The sequence below is a fragment of the Chrysochloris asiatica genome, unplaced genomic scaffold (assembly GCF_000296735.1).
Source record: "Chrysochloris asiatica unplaced genomic scaffold, ChrAsi1.0 scaffold00118, whole genome shotgun sequence".
Taxonomy (NCBI): Eukaryota; Metazoa; Chordata; class Mammalia; order Afrosoricida; family Chrysochloridae; genus Chrysochloris; species Chrysochloris asiatica.
The window spans coordinates 7,863,299-7,885,134 of NW_006408636.1; the positions used below are offsets into that span (position 1 = coordinate 7,863,299).

General features: G+C 40.4%; 2 pseudogenes; both read right to left on the reverse strand.

The window, feature by feature from the left end:
* Positions 1–5,024: 5,024 nt before the first annotated feature.
* Positions 5,025–6,295, reverse strand: LOC102831123 (annotated as a pseudogene).
* A 6,805-nt stretch (positions 6,296–13,100) lies between these two features.
* LOC102820420 overlaps positions 13,101–21,836 on the reverse strand; it is a 22,460-nt pseudogene continuing 13,724 nt past the window's right edge.

Genomic DNA, 21,836 nt, shown 5'->3' on the forward strand with positions numbered 1-21,836 from the left:
TAAAGACTGAAGACCAGAGGAGTTGTGGGATGACATCAAGAACATCATACAGGAAGAAAGCAAAAGGTCATTAAGAAGACTAAAAAGAAGGAAAAGATCAAAATGTATGTCAGAAGAGACTCTGAAACTTTCTCTCCAGTATCGAGATGCTAAAGCAAATAGAAGAAATGAGGAGGTAAAAGAGCTAAACAGAAAACTTCAAAGAGCAGCTCAAAAAGATAAAGCCAAATATTACAACAAAATGTGTAAAGTTCTGGAATCAGAAAACCAAAAGGGAAGAACAAGCATTTCTCAAACTGAAGGACCTAAAGAAAAAATTCAAGCTTGGATTGCTTCTTTCCATACTATTGGTTCCTGATTATATGGTAACTCTTGAAATGACTGAACACTGACCAATTATTTTTGGTACAATGACTCTGTATATTCCTTCCATTTTCTTTTGATGCTTCCTGTGTTATTCAATAGTATGCCCACAGCATCCTTCAATAATGCAACCTGAGGCTTGAGTTTTTTCTACTGCTCTTTTAGCTTTAAAAATGCAGGTCACAGCCTTCCTTTTTGGTTTTCTAATTCCAGGTTTTTGCACATTTCATTATAATATCTTTGTCTTCTTGAACTGCCCTTTAAAATTTTCTATTCAGTTCTTTTACTTCATCATTTATTCCAGTCACTTTAGCTTCTTTATGTTCAAGAACAAGTTTCAGAGTCTTCTAACATTTATTTTGGTCTTTTCTTTTTGTAATGACATTTTGCTTTCTTCATGTATGATATTTTTGATATCTTCGGTAATCAGTATCTAATCTGTTCTTGAGACAGTCTCTACATTCAGGTGGGATATACTGAAGGTCCTATTTTAGCTCTCATAGACTTCTTTTATTTTTCTCCATTTTTAGCCTGAACTTACATATGAGCAACTGATAGTCTGTTCCACATTCGGCCCCTGACCATGTTTTGGCTGATGTTTATTGAGCTTCTCTACCATCTCTTCTCACAGATGTAGTCAATTTGATGCCACTGTATTCCATTTGGTGAGATTCACATGTATAGTCTCCATTTATATTGTTGAAAAAAGTATCTGTGATGAAAAAGTCATTAGTTTTGAAAAACTTTATTATGCAATCTCCAGCACTTTTACTGTCTCCACAGCCAACTACAAATGCTTCCTTTTTTTTTTTTTTCAACTTTTACATTACAGTCACTAGTAATTACTGATGCAATTTGCTTGCACTTTTGATCAATTTCAGACTGAAGAAGTTAGTAGAATTCAATTTCATCATCATTGGTTTTAATGGTTGTAATATATGTAAATAATAGTGGTATTAACTGGTTTTCCTTGTTAAGGGCCATTGGGTCGGTTTCAACTCTTAGCAACCCTGTATAGGGTTAACGAGGAGTGACTGATGGACTGGAACCACTGACCTTGCAGTTCAGTTCAAACCCACCTTGTGTTCCAGTGCTTATCCTACAGCGCCACATCAGGATTCTGGTCTTCCTTGTAAATATATGGATATTAACCTATCACAGACAGCATTGTACTTCAAGATACAATCTTGAAATGCTCTTTTTGATGATAAATGTGACACCATTCCTCTTCAGTATGTAATTCCCAACATGGTCAATACCATTTAATTTCAGCTCACTAATACCTAGGATATTGATCTTTATGTGCTTTGTCTAACTTTTGATTGCTTCCAACTTTCATAGATTCATACTTCATACATTCCACATTCTGATTATTAATATTTATTTAATTAGTTCTTCTCATTTTGAGTTGAGCCCATCAACAAATGAAGATCCTGAAAACTTTACTCCAGTTACGTCATTAAGGTAAACCCTACTTTGATGAGGCAGCTATTCCCTACTAGTATTTTGTGTGCCTACCAACCTGGGGGATGGGTGTCTCATCTTCCAGCACCAAATCAAACACTATTCCACTGTTATTTATAAGGTTTTCAGTGGGTAACCTTTCAGAAGTGGTCCTCTTCTTTCTTCCTAGTTTGTTAAGCTCTGCTGAAACCTCTTGGGTGATCCTGTTGGTATTTAAAATACTAGGGATATAGCTTCCAGTATCACAAAAACACACAAGCCACCACAGTATGAGAAACTAACAGATGAGTGGTGGAATTATTGTAGAGTATAATTTATATTAAAGTCTTATTTATACTAAAAGACAAGAAAAGACAAATGCCTAGAGACCAAAGTTCATTAGTACCTACTATTGTTGTGGAGTACTGAGTTTGGGTTTATGGTGCTTGAAGAATCGTACTGATTGAGGGGTTGGTTTACACAGCTGATTATTCTCAGTGCTGTCAATAAATTCTATACCTGTGCAATGCTAAATTGTCAAAAGTTGTATGATAGGTATATTTACAACGATGACAAAATGAAAAAAAGTAGTTGCCGAGGCTGCTTTTGAACAACAAAACACCTCATGGGATTTGTTTCCTTGATTTGGAAGTTTAGGGTCATGGTTTCATGGAATATCCCAGTTCATAATGTGTTCAGTGGTTCTGTTCTATCTTCTAATGCATTGCATATTACCTAGTATCTTAAAGACTTGCAAATGGCCATCCAAGGCACAGCAATTGGTGTCTATTTGCTTGAAACAACAGAGGAAGAAGGAGAATCAGTAATAGGTGGAGGAAATGAATGTGTGGCTAACTTCCCACAAGAACATCTGCCTCCTTTCCAAGAGACCAGAAGAACTGAATGGTGACTGACTACCATGTTACAGAAGAATCCTGAGAAAATTTCAGAACAAAATTCCAAATTCTTTCAGAATCCATTTTTTCTGTAGCCACTAAGGCTGAGTGAATCCTGAGATAACCTTGTTTTAGGCATCCAATGCTGGTATAATAGAAATACCAAAGTGAATGGCTTTAACAAACAGAAAATTGTTTTCTCTGTCTGAATTCAGGGTACTGGCTCTAGGGGAAGACTTTCTCACTATGTCTCTTCAATTTGTTTTCTGGCTCCTTGGTGATCTTCATATGGCATGTAAATAATCGTGTCCCATCTTTGTTTGCTAGCTTGCTTGTATAATCTCATTTATATCTCAAAAGAGATGGAATCAAGTCACACCCAACACTATTCTTGTCTAATTAACACAACAAAAGCAAACCATTCACAAATGGGGTCATAATTACAAGCATAGAGTTTAGGATTTATAATATATATTTTTAGGAGCACACAATTTAACCAATAATATTCCATGCTTTGGTGCCCCAAAATTCATGTTCTTGTCACATGCAAAACACATTTACACCATCACATAATCCTAAAAGTTTTAATCAGTTAAACATCCAAAATATCATCTTTTGAATCATCTAAATGGGCAAGACTCTAGGTATATTTCATTACTGGGCAAAATTACTCTTTATCTGCGAACCTCTGAAATCTAGATTACGAGTTATCTCCTTGTAAAGTAAATGGTAGAACAGGCAGAAGACAGACATTTCCATTTCAAATGAGTGAAATTAGAGGGAAATAGGAATAACAGGCACCAAGCAAGTCCAAAACCCAGCAGAACAACTGGCATTAGCTCTGAAGTTCTGAAAATAATCCTCTATTCTGTGAGACCATGTGGGCAATGGCCTTGACATCTAGATTCTGGGTGTGTGTCATGCCCTCACGATTCTGGATGCAGGCCCCTCAGCCCTGAATTCAGTTCTACCTACCAGGCTGATGGGGATGGCAACTCTGCTCCCTCAGCTTTGGGTGGCCCCATTCTCCAAGTCCATCTTAGTGACAACCCTATCCCCTTAGACCCAGCAGGTAGAGTACTGCTTCTTGGGTATTGGCGGCCCCGTCCCTTCATCTTTAGACAGCAGTCCAACCCCCTGACACACCTTAACAATAGCCCCACATTCCAGAACAACATTAGTGAAGATCTGACTTTTTGAAACCTAACAGGCTGTGGCCTCACCCTCTGAGATCCAAGAAACTGTGAGCCAACCGTTAAAAACTAGTAGTGCCCTGCTTCTTGTACTCCTTCCAAAGTTCTGTTGCTATCTGAGGTGCTCTAGGGATGGTCTTTTTCTTTTCTTAGAGGACAGATTTAGCTTCTTTGGCTTGTTTCCTGACTGTAGAATTCAGACAGTATTCTTTCCTTTTCGTCTTTCTCTGTCTCCTTCAGTTTAAGCTGATGGGGTTTTCTGCTGTGTACTTAGCTTTATCCATCAACCATAAACTTAATCTCTACAACAAATGATTTTGTAGCCATGCCCTTAGTGGAGACAATAGAACAGGTGTCCTTAGTTTGCACTAAGTTTTGTTTTGATTTTGCACAGTTAAATTTTTTTTTTTCCCCTGAGGCTCCAGAAGGGAACAGGATTTATCAGACTATTTCCAGGACAGGGACCCAGGGGCAGTGGTTAGTCTCAGTGTTGTCACATTCAGAGGGAAAATGACAAGGCAGCAGTGAAACCCACACATTCTTACCCAGTCTTGGGCTCACATAAACCTTCTCCTCCAAGGAAGACGACGCAGGGCCCTGGACACAGCTGGGGAGGGAGGGAAAGGACTCCTGCAGGGGATCTCTGTAGACAGACCCAAGGCATAAGCCAGTCTGTTCTCCAGTTCAACTTGGGTCTAAACTGACAAGCTGTCTCGCAGGTGTGTTACACCCACCCCATAGTACCCACCCTAATGCTTCCAGGTGATTTTATTTATAAATAAGACAAAAATCCAAGCAATATTAACTTAGGGGAACAAAAATATTTTTTTAAAAAAACAAAAATCATGGGGGGTGGGGGGGGGTGGGGGCGTGACCAGGAGTTGGTGAGCATCCAGAAGACAGAGAGGAGGAAGAGCCAGGATTCCACTGTGAGCTGAAACTGGGGCAGCATCTCTGCAGCTGGGGAGGCCCTTCCGGCCTGCTCCCTGCTGAGGGCCAGACAGCAGAGGGGATGCTGTAGTGACGTCAGGACAAGGCCTGGAGCTCTGTCTGGCCACTGTCATGGGGAGTACCGTGGATTTGCCCCGATCTACCTCCCGCCATCACCATCACCCAAGCGAAGAAGCTTTTAACCCTCTTGTCCAAAGTCCTCTGAGAACTTCTTCACTTTCAGAAGGTCATCTGCATTCACAGTGGGCCAGGTGGTGGCCAAAGACCGGAGCATGCCTGACATGCAAACCACAGGCTCTAAGAGTTTGTCACTAGGGACATCCATCCAAGTCATCTCCATAGCCCCCGGGTCCCCTGGTGAATCATAACACTAGGATTGGTGCGGGAAGGGCCACAAACCTTTTTGAAGTGTGTTGCCAACTGAACTTTCCTCATGGGCTGCATGAGGGAGTCCTGCACGATGATGCTGATGTCTGCACCTGAGTAGCCTTCTGTCTTCCAGGCCAGCTCATGGATGTTGACATCAGTGAGGCTATGGGGGGTGCTTCCTAGATGCCACCGGAACATCTGGGCCCTGGCAGCTTCCTCCGGCAATGAGATGTAAATTCGCTTTTCAAACCTCCTTCTAATGGCCAAATCCAGTACCCATGGGATGTTTGTGGCACCGAGAACCAGAGTCCCATCGTTGTTATTCCCCACCCCCTGCATCTGGACCAAGAACTCTGTTTTGATCCTTCGAGCAGCTTCACTCTCATTTTCATTTCGGGATCCACAGAGGAAATCCACCTCATCAATGAAGATGATGGAGGGCTTGTGCTGCCTGGCCAGCTCAAACAGGTTCTTCACCAGCTTTTCACTCTCTCCCAACCACTTTGACATGAGATCTGAGGAGGACGCAGAGAAGAAGGTGGAGTTGTTGGCCTCTGTTGCCACAGCTTTGGCCAAGTAGGATTTCCCTGTGCCGGGGGTCCAAAGAGCAGTATCCCTCGCCAAAGGGTGCTCTTGCCTGTGAACAAGTTTGGGAACTTAATTGGCAAAATGACAGCTTCTTTGAGGGCCTCCTTGGCCCCCTCTAGCCCTGCCACATCATTCCACCGAATGTTGGGCTTCTCCATCACAACAGCACCCACCAGTTGCAATTTCTTTTTCTCTGGATTATCTCCTTCACTGTCACTGTCACTGCCTTTGCCCTCACTCTGGTTCTCTTTGACTGGCTTATTGCCATGTTTCTCTTTGCTTCAGCTTCTCTGCCTGGTCTAGGTACTGCATGCACTTGCTGCGAATGCTCTCCTTGGCCTTGTCGCTGTGTGCCTCATACTTGATGGCGTGCAGGAAATACTCTATGGCATGCTGCTAGAGCCGAAGTGCCTCCTCGTAGTTCCTGGCTTTATCCTCTTCTGTAGCTTTCGTCACCAAATCAATGGCTTTCTGGAGGGTTGACGTTGTCATTTCATCTCCTGGGTCCGGCCCACATCCTGCGGTGCTTCTTGTGGCCTCGGTCCGGGCCCGGGGAGCCGAGGTACTGGGTCCGGCGGGTCCGGGTCTGGGCACAGTTCATTTTTAAGTCCATCTGTTTCCTCTCATAATTTACTATAAGCAGTGCAGCCCTTTAAATCTTGCTTAGAAACCTCATCAGCTAAATATCCAAGTTCATCATTTACAAGTTCTATCTTCCACTAAACATTTGAACATAGTTCAGACAAGTTCTTTGCTCATGCATAAAAAGCATCACCCTTCGTTCACTGTCCAATCACATGCTCATCATCTTTTTTACCCAGCAAATTATATTTTATTAAGTTGAAATTCATGTAACATGAAATCAACCATTTTCTTTTTCTTTGCCAGTGGACCCAAACAAGGTGTTTTATTAATAGCTTTAAAAATATCAATCTCCCTCAGGAGAAAATCCTCAGTTTTGATAGTTGAACTGTATATCATAGAAGCTATAGGAGGCTAGGATTTCTGTAACTATTCCTGTATGGAAAAGCACTTATAAGTAGAGATAGATTCTGAATGGCCTTTTAGTTACAGGTGACCTTCAGCATGGAGTAAAAGGCTGAATTCTATAAGATAATTTGTTAGTTTTTTGTAATGGCATTCCCAGAAAAAATCATGTTTGAATTGAAATAGTGATTAGGTTCTGAAACCAGCCCCTAAAATGTGTACTTAACCACTGTATAGATTTATATTGTTCTACTTTATGTACTACATATCTCATTATATTTATCCCATACTTGCTTTTTTGTTTTGTTTTGTTTTTATTGTGAATTGAGTGATAGTTTACATGGAAGAATACTGGTTTTACACTCATCATTTCATTGCAATGATTACAATCTCCTCCACACATCATCATTCAACAGTATTTTTGCTCCTATTCCCTCGATTTTGTTTGTTTGTTTTAGGGTGGGGGAATGTACACAAAAATACTCAGGAATATATAATCATTTGAACAACCAAAGAGCATATTCTGCAAGCCTAACTCCTAACTGCCAGCACCTGGCAGCCAGCACTCAGCCTCTCTATGACTCTAGAGTCCTCAGCTGCTCTATTTCTCCATGTCTTCATCTCTGCCTCCTTCTCTGTTGTCGCTGGTTCTCTGGATAGGGTCCCACATTCTGCTCATGCTCTTCTCCCTTAACGGTCCTAGGGTTCTGTGTTCCTGGACTGTCATCATCTTCTTTTAAAGCCTCACAAGAAACACATTTAATGTCCACATTTTTTGCAACATTCTGTTTCTGGTGCCTTATGCATTCCCTAAGATGACAGAGACTTTCTCAAAAGCTCTCCTCATTTCCTTCTGAGTCCTAGTAAGAATTGTGTTTGACCACCATAATTCTACCAACAGCTTCTTCAAGGCAATCTAGACTTTTACTGTTAAATTCTTTAAACTCTTCCAACCTCCATGCATTACCCAACTAAAAAAACCACTATAACATTTTAGGTATTTGTCAGAACAGCACCCTTACTTTTCAATATCAAATGATATTTTGCTACAGCAAAAATACCAAAAATGGAGGGCTTTAAAAACATAGATTTATTTTCACACAGTTTGTTGTTAAGTGCCGTCGAGTCAGTTCCAACCCATAGTGACCCTGTGTAGGGTTTCTGAGGAGCAGCTGGTGAGCTTGAACTGCCAACCTTGCAGTTCAAATGGCTTTGCAGTCTGGCACATTAACCCACAGGGCCACACTGTTTAGGAGACTAGAAATTCAAATTCAGAGTGCCAGCTCTATGGGAAAGGAGCTCTGGTAGCGTAGTGGTTACGAATCAGGCTGTGAACCTTAAGGTCAGCGGTTTGAAACTACCAGCCGCTCCATGGGAGAAAGATGAGGCTTTCTACTCCCGTAAAGATTTACACCCTTGGAAACCCTGTACAGGGTTGCTATGGGTCGGAACCGACTCAACAGCACTTAACAAACAAACAAACAAAGCTCTATGGGAAAGCTTTCTCTGGGGAAATGTCCTTATCTCTTCAGCCATTATCCTGGTTCCTTGCAAATCTCCATGTGGTTTAGTATTAGTCTTCCCTCATATTTCTGCTTGCTCACTTACGTGTTGAATCTCCTTTATATCTTATAAGAGGTTTACTCAAACCACACTCTACACTAAGCCTGCCTCATTAACATAACAAAAACCCACTCCCAAATGAGATTATAACCACAGGCATTTGTTGTTGTTGTTAGGTGCCATCTAGTTGGTACTGACTCATAGCAACCCTATGCACAACAGAAGGAAACACTGCCCGATCCTGGGCCAACCTCACAATTGCTGCCACGTTTGAGCCCACTGATGCTGCCACTTTTCCAATCCATCTCACTGGGGGTCTTCCTTTTTCTCTGATCCTCCACCTTGCCAAACCTTACCAGTCTCCAGTGACTGATCCCTCCTGACAATATGTCCAAAGTATGAGAGACGAAGTTTGGCCATCCTGGCCTCCAAGGAACACACTGGCTGTACTTCTCCCAACATAGATTTGTTTGTTCTTTTGACAGCCCATGGCACTCCAACACCATAACTCAAAAGCATCAATTCTTCTACAGTCTTCCTTATTTACTGTCCAGCTTTTGCATGCATATAAGGTTATTGAAAATACCATGGCTTGGGTCAGGTGCACCTTAGTCCTCAAGTGGACATCTTTGGTCTTCAACACTTTAAAAAGTTCTTGTGCAGCAGATTTGCCTAATGCAATACGTTGTTTGATTTCTTGACTGCTGCTTCCATGAGTGTTGATAGTTGATCCAAGAAGAATGAAGTCCTTGACAATGTCAATCTTTTCTCCATTGATAAGCATGTTTATTGGTTCAGTGGTGAGGATTTTTGTTTTCTTTACATTGAGATGCAATCCATACTGAAGGCTGTGGTCTTAGATCTTCATCAGTAAATGTTTTAAGTCTTCTTCATTTTCAGCAAGCAAGGCTGTATCATCTGTATATCACAGGTTGTTAATTAGTCTTCCTCCAATCCTGATGCCATGGTTTTTTTTTTCATATAACCCAGCTTCTCGGATTATCTGCTCAGCATACAGGTAGAATAAATATGGTGAAAGAATACAACCTTGTCTCACACCTTTCTTAACTTGAAACCATTCAGTGTTCCCGTGTTCTGTTAAAACAATTGACTCTTGGTCCATGTACAGATTCCTCATGAGCACAATTAAGTATCCAGGAATACTCATACTGTGCAATATTGTCCATAGCTTGTCATGATCTACACAATCAAAAGCCTTTGCATAGTCAATAAAGCATAGGTCAATATCTTTCTGGTATTGTCTGCTTTCAGCCAAGATCCATTGGACATCAGCAATGATATCTCTCGTTCCATGTCCTCTTCTGAATCTGGCTTGAACCTCTGGATGTTCTCTGTCAATGTATGTTTGCAGCCATTTCTGTATTACCTTTAGTAAAACTTTACTCACATGAGATATCAAAGAGATTGTCCAATGATTTCCGCATTCCGTTGGGTCACCTTTCTTTGGAATGGGCACAAATACGGATCTCTTCCAATCAGTCAGCCAGATAGTTGTCTTCCAAATTTCTTAGCAGAGATGAGTGAGTGCCTCCTGTGCTGCCTCACTTTCTTGAAAGATTTCAATTTTCATTCCATCAATTCCTGGAGCCTTTTTCTTAGGATCATTGGCTCTTGATCATATACTACTTCTTGAAATAGTTGAACATCAACCATTTCCTTTTAGTACAATGATTCTGTGTATTTCTTCCACAGGCATAGAGGTTAGTATTTACAACACATATTTTTTTGGGTACACAACTCAGTGCATAACAAATCTGAAACAAAAAATATCCTCTAAAGACTTCTAAACCAAACAATAGTTTAGCTTAACTATTATAGAACATTTGCCTTGAGCATTATGCTTTTTAATAACTATCTATATGGGATACAATTGACAACAGCAACTAGAAAGATTAGATAGGAACTTTAGGGGGCAGTAAGTTTATGCTAATGGGAAGGAACAAATATCAATTAAGAGGATGAAATGGTTGCATAAAATGTCACTGAATTATACATGTAGAAACTATTGAATTAGTGTATGTTTTCCTATGTATATTCTCAAAATAACAAAACAAGTTATTTTAAGCATAAAAAAGGAAAAAGAAATAGGTTCCAGGACCAAAAATTATAAAAAGCAAAGACTTGAGTTTTTGTATTTTTTTTTTACAGATTAGGAAGCTGACATTTAGGCATTGCCAAGGATAGGTGGAAGTGGTCATAAACATAATAAAATCATCCCTGGAGATCATTTCCCCAATTAAGCCTTAAGTCCCTTACTCCTTTTTATCAAGCAATGAGTTTACAAAATTATCATGGGCAAAGAGTACAGATCACTATGCTACTATGCATGAGAATCAAAAGAAACAACAAACAAGAATTTTGGAAGTGCAGCCAGAGTGCTCCTTGGAGGCCAGGATGGCCAAACTTCGTCTCTCATACTTCAGATATATTGTCAGGAGGGACCAGTCGCTGGAGAAGGATATCATGTTTGGTAAGGTGGAGGGTGAGAGAAAAAGAGGAAGACACCCAGCGAGATGGATTGGCCAAGTGGCACCATCGATGTACTCAAGTGTGGCAACAGTAGTGAGGTTGACCCAGGACTGGGCAGTGTTTTGTTCTGTTGTGCATAAGGTCACTATGAGTCTGTTGCACCGATTCAATGGCACTTAACAACAACAACAAGGGTCTGTATATATTAGGATTGTAAAATGCAGAATAAGTATTTAAAAAAATAAAGAACACAATCATAAAAATGAGTCTCTAAGAATATGAAGAATACTTACCAAGAGTACTAAAAACAAACAGATTTTGATAAGAAAGTGATTTCTGAAATTAAAATATGATTGTTGAAATTAAAAACTAAATGTTATGGATTGAATTATGTTCCACCAAAATATGTGTCAGCTTCACTGGGACAGATTCTCAGTGGTTTGGCAGTTATGTAATAATGTAATTTGGCAGTTTTATGATGATGTAATCATCTCCCATAATGTGATCTGATGTGATCAGCCAATAGGTTATAAGGGAATTAGGGTAGGGTGCAACACCTTTACTCAGGACACAGACCTGTTCAGATGTAAGGAGAGTTTCCCGGGAATGTGGCCAGTAACATTTTTTATCTTATAAAAGATAAGCTTCTTCCCAGTTATATTTTGAAGGCCTTCTAAACTCAGGGGCTCATCTTCTGGCACCACATCAGATAATATTCTGATGCTATCTATAAGGTTTACAGTAGTTAGCCATTCAGAAGTAGTTTGGAAGCTCCACTGAAACTTGTCCACCATAAGTGACCCTGAAGTATTTGAAATACTGGTGGCAAAGCTTCCAGCATCACAGTGACACAAAAGTCACAACAGTATGACAAACTAACACACAAGTGGTGGATATCAACAATAAAAACTTGGGGAAATAAAATAAAACACCATTGTGAATAATTAAAAATATATATACTTAGGTATAAATCTAACAAAACCTACACAAGACTGGAGGGGATTATAATCATTGTAATGAAACAAGGTGTATGATTTGTTGAATGTAAAACTGATGAAACTTTCACTCAATTCACAACAAAAACTTAAAAAAAAAAAACCTACACAAGACATGTATGATGAAACCTGAAAAATGCTAATGAAAGGAATCAAAGAAGATTTAAACAAATGGAGACACACTGTCTTCATAAATTGCAGATTCAACAAATCAAACATATTAATTTCTTCCAAAATGATGTACATACTTTTAGCATAAGTCTTATCAAAATCATTTCAAGATTGTATATGGATAGACAAGTTTGTTTTTTTTTCCCTCCAGCTTATGTTGTATCTATTAATACAGTCTTTAAGAAGAAGAAAAAAAAGGTAAGAAACTTCCACAACACACATCCCCACATAAAAACTTTTCATCACAGAGCTGATTGTTTCCTTGTTGCTTAAAATGGTCCTTTCCACACTGGCAATGCATTGCACAACTGCAATGGCCCAATTCAGTGTGTGAGACACAGCAGGAATCGTAAGGAAAAATGAAAAACTGCATTTGAGTATTTTCAAACTGTGAGATACGTGCAGATAATAACATGGTTTGCCAAATAACCTGCTACTCCTATCTATCAACAAAACACAACACAATACAAAACCCAGAAGCATTAGACCTTGGGGTGATGATTAAACTTGGTAATTACAGTCCTGGTAAAGAATGAACACCCTGCCATCCATGGAAAAGACAGCAAAAACAAGTGAAACAAAATATAACAGGCCTGAGAGCCAGAGATCTTCAAATTTACTTAACAAAACAATTTTTTTTTAATGATTCTAAACTAAACAATACTGTATTCCCTTCCACTTGCTCAATTTTCAGTCTATCAAGAGTTATTTCTCCAGTTTGAGCATTTATTATTCTGAATATATATTATTCTAAGACAGTAACGAATTGATTAACCTGCAACTATGGTCTATGGTTATATCACAAGTTTATATATAGGTATATTTTGTATGCATATGTAAAAGTTTTCCCATCCTTCTCTTCCCTCCATAACATCTTTAAATTATAGACTTGAATAGACTTTTCTCCAATATTAAATCAGGGATTCTCAACATAACAGCATATCACACCTGCTCTAGATATTTCTCTTTAAGACAGAGAGTTTGACTGTTCTTCCACCTATGAGATTTTTCTGTGAACCTCAGTCAAATTGGCATATTGCTTGAGAACCATTTCCTCCTATGTAACCTTTGCTGAATCATGACCCCAAAGTCTAAGGAGAAATCACATAGGATAAATGTTAGTGCTTCACATGGCCACCTATGTCCATTTTTGCTTTTAAGTCCGGTGTTTCTGTGGCAGAAACAATACTACAGTCAGCAGGTAGTGGTGCACCATAGATTTAGGTGCTTGCATTTGTTTCTTCTGCTTCCTTAAAAAACTTTTCATATGTGTCTAGGTATGGTGATCTTTCAGGTAATAATGTGTTGAACTAACCTTCTTCCCATTTTTTATAATGGGCAGAATGCAAGGAACCTTATTGTCAGATCCATCACTGTTCTGTCTTTGCAGAGCTTTGCTACTGAAATACTTGGGGTCAGGGGCAAAGTTCTTTGTAGAGGGCATGACCTCATTGAGGTAAGATAAAAGGCTTTTAGGACTTGGAGTGCGTGAGTTACTCTGTGATAAAGGTTCTCTTGGAGGTACTTTGGGAGGCCTGTCTTCATCACTGTAGGTACTAGAAGTAACTTCTACTGACCACCTTCCATAACCTGGCTTTACTGGCCCAGGAGGTATGGGAACCCTGAGGGGAACCTCAAGTTTGTCTTTATCAGAGTTAGGAGAAATTCAGTGGAAATAACTGTATATCTGTATGGATGGCTTGTTAAAAGATCCAGCAGGTCCGGAATGAGATCTTCTTAGTCTTCGGTGGCTCTAAGATGGAGAAGAAATTGAATTTTGGATACATTCATTTTGGTCAGATGCACATTTGAGACCTTCAGCTGCTGAAACAGTTGGAGTATCAAAATATGCATAATTGATCTGTTCACACCTAAGGAAGCTTCACCTGCCCAGAACACCAAATATGAAGTTAGAAAGTATACAGTTTCCCAGAAGGAAATCTTTGTCAGAGCTAGTCAGGGATTCTACCTCACAGTCTGTCTTATCCAGGGAGAAGTCTTCAGAGATTGCAGCCCCATTCACAAAGAGCGCCACAGGAGAAAAGGGAAGGGAAGTTCTTTACGGGTATAAGTGGAAGAGTAGAAGTATAGATTCCATTTACTGAAAGCTTTTTGAAAACACATACAACTTGATCCACTTCGTGCTGTTCCAAGTTTTCACCTGGGGGAATAATAAGAGACAAGCTACATTTGGAGATGGACCATTCATAGGAGCAGATTTTGATGTGTGCCCAATAGATGTTAGGTGCTCCTGGGCAGTAGAATTCAGACTGTAGGCCATGGTTATTGGAACAATATTTTAAAAATTATTTTCAAATTCAATGGGACTGCCCCAGCAGGTCTTCACAATCTCTAATGGGTCTCTAATAATATCCTGAGGGTTCAGAGAAAAAGAGGAAGACTCCCCAGTGAGATGGATTTGCAAAGTGGCAGCATCAATGATAGTGAGGTTGGCTCAGGATCAGGCAGTGTTTCCTTCTGTTGTCGGTACCAACCTGATGGCACCTAACAACTACAACAATATCCTGAGCAGCAACTGCTATTGTTGACATTGTGACTAAACCTGGGATGACTCTAAATTTGGGAAACCAAAGGATTCTTAGTCAACCAGTAGCTTTCATTTCCCCAGGGGAGCACTGCTGTCCCACCATGCTCTGCTGTGCATGTTCATCCCAGCTGGCTCCGCAGACTCAGGGGCCCTGACATCTCACAGGAGCCTCTCCTCCTACCTGGTTCACTCTCCCATTCGAAAATACTGTATCAATGGCAAGCTGTATATTTTTTTTCTAAAAAAATTATGGAAATGAAAAGGAGCTACATAAGCTAAATCAATTGTGAAAAAGAATAAAGTTGGAGGAATCATTCTAAGTTTATTATATAGTTACAATGATCAGTTTTAGCACAGGGACAGACACATAGAAAACCCAGAAATAGAACCACACCAGTATGGTCAACTGATATTTCATTGTATAAAGCAATTCAGTGGTAGAAGAATAGTGTTTTCAATACATTGTCCTGGAGAAATTGATATCCATAGGTAAATTTATAAACTTTGACCCAAACCTCACATCGTAACACAAAAACTAATTCAGAAAAGAGCATGTAAATAAATGTTATATATGTATTGTTGAGTGTTGTCAAGTCAGTTCCGACTCACAGCGATCTTTCAGGGTTTCCAAGGAGTAGCTGGTGAGCTTAAACTGCCAACCTTGTGGTTCAAATCAACCTTACAGTCCAGCGCATTAACCCACAGTGCCACACCAGTAAGCATATATACATATACACACACATATATTGTGTAAGGTGCTCTGGTATCATAGTGGTTATAAGTCGAGCTACTAACCTCAAGGTCAGCAATCTGAAACTACCAACTGTTCCGTGGAAGAAAGATGAGGCTTTCTGCTACCATAAAGATTTACAGCCTCGGAAACCCTACATAGGTCGCTATGAGTCAGAACTGACTCCATGGAACACCACCACCACCATATATTATGTTGTTGTTAAGTGCTGTTGAGTTGGTTCCAACTCACAGTGACCCTTTATAGGGTTTCTGAGGACTGGCTGGTGAGCCTGAACCAGCGACCTTGCGGTTCAAACCAACTTTGCAGTCCAGCGCATTAACCAACAGAGCCATGACTCTATATGTATAATTATATATATGGACTTCTGGTGTGGTGCTGTGGATCAGCACTGGACTGCAAACCACAAGGTTTGCAGTTCAAACCCACCTTGGAAATCCTATACAAAGCCCCTCTAAGTCAGAACCAACTCAACAGCATTTAACAACAACAACAACAACAAATATATATGCATATATGGAGCTCTGGTAGCATATTGGCTATGAATTGGGCTGCTAACCTCAAGGTCAGCAGTTTGAAACTGCTAGCTGTTCCGTAGGAGAAAGATGAGGCTTTCTGCTCCGGTAAAGATTTACAGCCTTGGAAACCCTATGCAGGGTTGCTATGAGTTGGAACCAACTCCACAGCATACCACCATCACATATATGTTGTTAAGTGCCTTCCAGTTGGTTTTGACCCATAGTAACCCTGTACAGGATTTCCAAGGAGCGGCTAGTCTAATGACTTAGCAGTCTAGTACGTTAACTCACAGCGCCACACCAGGATTTCATGTATATCTAATTTGGACTCCTGATATAGCACTATAGCATCAGCACTGGACTGTGAACCACAAGGTCAACAGTTCAAACCCACCAGCTGCTCCTTGGAAACCCTATACAGGGTCACTATGAGTCAAAATCAACTCAATGGCATTTAACAACAAAAAAATATATAATTTAGAAGACAATAAAAGAAAATCTTCAGGGTCTAGAGCAGTGTGAAGATTTCTTACACATGTCACTAAATGGAAATCCACAAATGACAAAACTCAATAAATTGAACATTACCAAAATGAAAAATTTTTGTACTGTGAAAGATCCTGTTAAGAAGGTACAAAGACAAGTTACATAGTGAGAAAAAAATATTTGAAAACAATACATCTGGCAAAGAAATTGCACCTAGAATATAAACATAACCGTAAAAATACAGCATCTAATATATATATATCAAATAATCCAATTAGAATATGGTAAAGTTATGAAGAAACTTTTTTTTTCTTAAATAGTTTATTGTGAATTATGTGATAGTTTACATGGGGGAACATTAATTTTACATCATTCTATCGTTCATCATCTCATTGCCATGGTTACAATTCCCTCCATGCATCACCAACCAACCAATGGGTATATCCTGCAATCCTGCTCCCTGGTCGCGTGCACACAGCCCCAAACCCTCTCTGGGACTAGAGCCCCCAGCCGCTCCATCTCTCCATGTCATCATCTCTGCCTCCATTTCTGGCATCACTGCTTCTCTGGGTAGGGTCCTGCTCTCCGCTCTTCTCCCTTGATGGTCCTAGGGACCTCCGCTCCTAGACTGAAAAGTTAATCACTCCCCTCCTTGCTATAAAATGTCTACCTTTACATTTCCAACCGTCACAATCAGTCCTGATAACAATTAGTGAAGAAACATTTTACCAAAGAGAATATACAAATAGCAAATAAATACGTGAAAAGATGTTCAACATTGCAACCTATTGTTGCTGTTAAGTGCTATCAAGTCAGTTCTGACTCATAGCGACCATATGCACAACAAAATGAAACACTGCTGGGTCCTGCACCATCCATACAACTGTTGTTATATTGGTAGCCCGCTGGTGCTACCAATATGCCAATCCATCTCATTGGTGATATTAATTATTTTTTGCTGACCTTCCACTTTACCAAGCATGATGTCCTTTTCTAGAGACTGGTCTTTCCTGTTAATATGTCCAAAATATAAGAGATGAAGTTTTACCATCCTGGCTACTAAGGAGCATTCTGGCTATACATCTTTCAACACAGATCTGTTTGTTCTGGCAGTCAATAGTTCCTTCAATATCCTTTTCCATTGTCCAAGTTTCACATGGACAGGCGACTACTGAAAATATCATGGCTTAGTCCTAAAAATTACATCTTTGCTCTTGAAGACTTTAAAGAAGTCTTGTGCAGCAGATTTCCCTAATGCAATATGTTGTTTGATTTCTTGACTGCTGCTTCCCTAAGTGTTGATAGTAGATCCAAGCAAAATGCAGTCTTTGAAAACTTCTATCTTTTCTCCATTTATCATGAAATTATGTATTGGTCTAATGGTGAGGATTTTGGTTTTCTTTACCTTGAGGTGTAATCCATAGTGAAACCTGTGGTCTTTTATTTTCATCAATAGTTAATTTAAGTCCTCTTTGCATTCAGCAAGCAAGGTTGTATCATCTCCATATCCCATTCTATGCAAAGTTGTCCAGAGTTTCTGGTGATCCACAGTCAAAAGCCTTTGCAAAGTCAACAAAGCATAGGCAAACATCTTTCTGGTATTCTCTGCTTTCGGCCAAGATCCATCGGACATCAGCAGTGACATCCCTCATTCCTCATCTTCGTCTGAAACCAGCCTGAACCTCTTGGAGTTCTCTGTCAATGTACTGCTTCAGTCATTTGAAAATTATCTTTAGCAAAATATTATATGCATGTGATATTAATGATATTGTCAGATGATTTCTGTATTTTGTTGGGTCACCTCTCTTTGAACCTACTGAGGTGGGGCATTCCCACTAGAAAGGACAAGCACACCAGCCTGAAACAGCTAGAGCAACAGAAGACACATCTTCAAAGAAAGATCATCAGGAAAAACCCAAAACAAAAATGGCAGTATTACTGGCTACTACAAGAATAAGCAAGCTGTTCACCGGGTAGCCATTAAGCAAGTAATCAATCTCATTCAGGACAAAAACCGCTCTAAGACTGAAACTCAAAGGGAACGCATGAGCAGGAATGTAAGATTGCTGACGACCATATTGGTCTACTGGTAAGTGAAAGAGGGGGAACAGCAGCAATGAAGAAATGGGCAGAGTTTAACCACGGTCCATTGACTCCCGTTGACCTGGAGATGTGAGCGAGAAGAGGAAGGGATGGTTGGTCCAAAGTGTGGTGAGACCTGGGGACACCTGAGCCCACAGACAAGGACATAGCCACAGAGGGCTAGACCTGAAAGTGAAGCATCCAGCTGATATGGAGTAAGAGGAGGTACACAAGAACACCCAAAGTTGCAGATAGTACTCTCCTGACCTAGCCTTGATGGCTTCATTAACAGAACTCGACTAGAGGAAGATAAAAAAAGAAAGAAAGAAAGAAAAAAAGAGCAATACAATTTTTGACAAAGGAAACAAGGATAAATTGCTACAACTGATGAATTTGACCTATACTCATGGAGGTAGTAACTTTAAATACCAACAGAGAGGGAAGGAGTTTTCACAGTATTTATCAATGCTATCCCCTCTGTACACAAGGCAGACAGGGATGGGCAACTTAGACATTGGCTACCTAAAATGAGGGAACGATAAAGGCTCGAAGTGACTGTCTTACAAGGTTTCAAGGGGGAGTTTTGTTTAAGAGTATGGGGTGGGGGAAAGAGTCCCCACTGAAGTTTTCATTTTGTCTAGATGAGTCTGGTTAAAAGAGATGGATTAAGATTTTTATGATTCAATAGTGAGTAACTGTTATCATGACTAATTACGACTGTCACAATTGTAAAGGTAGACGTTTTGTAACAAAAACAGGGGAGTAGTTCATCTTACAGTACAGAAACAGAGGACTCTAAGACCATCAAGGGAGAAGAGCACAAGCAAAATGCGAGACCTTATCCAGAGAAGCAGTGATACCAGAGATGGAGGCAGAGATGGGGAAATGGAGAGAGGGAGCAGTTGAGGACTCTAGATTCATGGGAAGAGCAGGACTAAAGCTGGTGGCCAGGAGGCAGACTTTCAGAATGTGTCCTCTGGTGGTGTAAATTATTATATATGCCTGAGTGTTTTAAAAAATATATTGCTAAAGTGAATAGAGGGAAATACTGTTAACTGATGGTACATGGATGGGATTGTAATCATTATAATGAAACAACGTGTATGAATTGTTCAATGTAAAGCTGATGATCTGCCCTGTAAACTTTCACTCAATCCACAATAAAAAACTTAAAAAAAAAAAAGAGCTCACTGCAACCATACAGAATATGTTTTCCTTGCTTCCCCTTTAAGTAGTCAACAAGATTTTATTATTATTATTATTTTATTGTGAATTGTGTGATAGTCTACATGGGAGAACATCAGCTTTACATTCATTCCATCATCCATCATTTCATTGGCATATTTACCATCCCAACCATGCATTTTCACCCAACCAAGGGGTGTACCCTGTAAGCCGGCACCCCCCCACCCCACAGTCCTCAGCCCCTTTCCATCTCCTGATCCCAAGTCCCCAGACACATCATCTCTTGACATAGTCTTCTCTGCCTCCATCTCAGGCCTCACCGGGTAGGATTCCACTCTTCGCTCTTCTCCATCGATGGTCCCAGGGTCCTCCGCTCTTAGACTGAAAAGTTAATCACTCCCTTCTTTGCTACAAAATGTCCATCTTTAGACTTCCAACTCTCAAAATCAGTCCTCATAACAATTATTCACCATTGCATCACAAGAGACCCATCTGTATTTCGTTTCATCAGCCATTCCTGGACAGGCTGGACACTATTCACTGGAGACTCTACCTTCCTCCATGCCCTCTGGATCTAGGTTCCCTCTTGAAAGCTTGTAAGCCAGTCACTTCTTGCCTTTGTATCCCTCCCCCCATTTTGGGTAGCCAATGTCCAAGTTGCCCATCCCTGTCTACCCTTTGTGTGGAGGGTTTTGGAATAGTTCTTGTTTCCTCTTTTGAGCTACTGCATTCATAGGTGTAGGTCCTGTTTATTGAGTTGGATCAGATGGTGCTTTTTTCCTCTTCTTTCTTCTTCGGGTTGAGCTCTGTTTATCCAGTCATTGAAGTCCGGTCAAATTGGTATCATCCGCAAGTGTGGGTGTTCTTACGTCTGTCCGGCCTCTTTTTATCGGCTGGCCGCCCCACTCTCCACTCTAGACCTCTGTGGCTGTGTCACTGATTCTGAGCCCATGAGTCCCCAGATGTTGCCTCGCTACTGGCTGACCAAGTCTCCACCCGGGTTCACAGTAGTTTGCTGAGCGATATAGGGCTTAGCTCGCCACTTCATTGATGTTCTTCGGTCACTTCCCCTTCTGGGTGACATGTGTGGTTATAAGTCAAGACGTATATTTCCCTTGCGTCTTAGTCTTGGAAGAGAATTTGCTCTGAGAGGATCCGACCACTTGCCTTGATGTCTCCTGGGCAAGCCACCTGTATGTTCTTGTGGTAACAGTCGGACTGCCCTTATTGTTTTTGTATTTTTCCTATAGGTCCTTCTTTCAAGAAGTGTCTTCTGGTTTTCTAGCTGCTCCCAGCTGGTCTGCTTGTCCTTTCAAGTGGAAAAATTTCCAGTCTCTGAAGGTCTGGATGTGGTTCAGGCTTCCACCTATACTCTTATGTAATGCAGAGGCTCCTCAGTAAACCTCCTTCACTGGACACATTGTAGCCCCATTTTAGGTATTCCAATCATTTATACACAGAAGACGGGCTTACAAGTTTTCCATGTTGATACCTCTGGTTATTCCTTTTTTTCCCCCTCCAGTGTCTGTTTTATAATGTATTGCAAGGAAAACCATGATTCAAAAGGCAGCCAAGCATCTTAACATTATTCCCCACTTTCCCCCATTCCATCCATGTCTCAGTCTCTGTATTCCAGAGCCATGTTGTTCCAAAGCTGTGCCTACATCATTTTTTACCTCTGTCCCATTTAGCCCATTTATACCTGTCTATTTGTTCTCCCATCTGCTTTGTTCTTTGATTCCCCTCTCCCAACTTGTATATTGCCCCCCTACCCAATACCCAAATTATCTTGTGTCTATTCCCTGCCCTGTGTTCCACCTTCCCCTCCCACCCCTATCCTTACCCCTACATCCTAGCAACCCACTAAGAATCCACTTAAGTGGATTAGTATAGGTTCTTTTTCTTAGACTTTTACATTAGTGGTCCTATGCACTATTTTTTCCTTTTGTGACTGACTAATTTCACTCAACATAAAGTCCTTAAGGTTCATCCATGTTAGGAAGTGGCATGCAGCTTCCTTGTTATTTTTCAAGGTAGCATAATACTCCATAGTGTGTATGTACCACAGCTTGTTTATCCATTCTTCAGTTAATGGGCACTTTGGCTGACTCCATCTTTTGCTATTGTAAATAGTGCAGCTATGAACATTGGTGTGCATATATCTTCCCGTGTTGTGGCTCGTTTGTCTTGTGGGTAAATACCCAGTAGTGGAATTGCTGGATCGAATGGTATTTCTATTTTCAACCTTCTGAGGAAG